This window comes from Penaeus monodon, chromosome 27 (genome assembly GCF_015228065.2).
Source record: "Penaeus monodon isolate SGIC_2016 chromosome 27, NSTDA_Pmon_1, whole genome shotgun sequence".
NCBI lineage: Eukaryota > Metazoa > Arthropoda > Malacostraca > Decapoda > Penaeidae > Penaeus > Penaeus monodon.
Genome location: NC_051412.1, coordinates 17,718,061 through 17,718,308, shown reverse-complemented (window position 1 = coordinate 17,718,308; position 248 = coordinate 17,718,061).

Below are 248 nucleotides of genomic sequence, written 5' to 3'. Positions count from 1 at the left end.
AAAAATATTAATCTATATACATTACCTACAGTGTATATCGTACATCGTGTATTATAAAAAGTACAATTAATGTGTCGTGTATTCATTGCATGTGAACACACAGTTTACACATGGCTATTCAAACATGTATCTATATTGTGCTGAAAATGTTAAACATGTGACAACACAGTACTGACAGCTGTTGTGAATTAATATAGTTATGTGTTTACAGATATTCTTTTTCATAAAGCTGACGAGTAAAATTGATT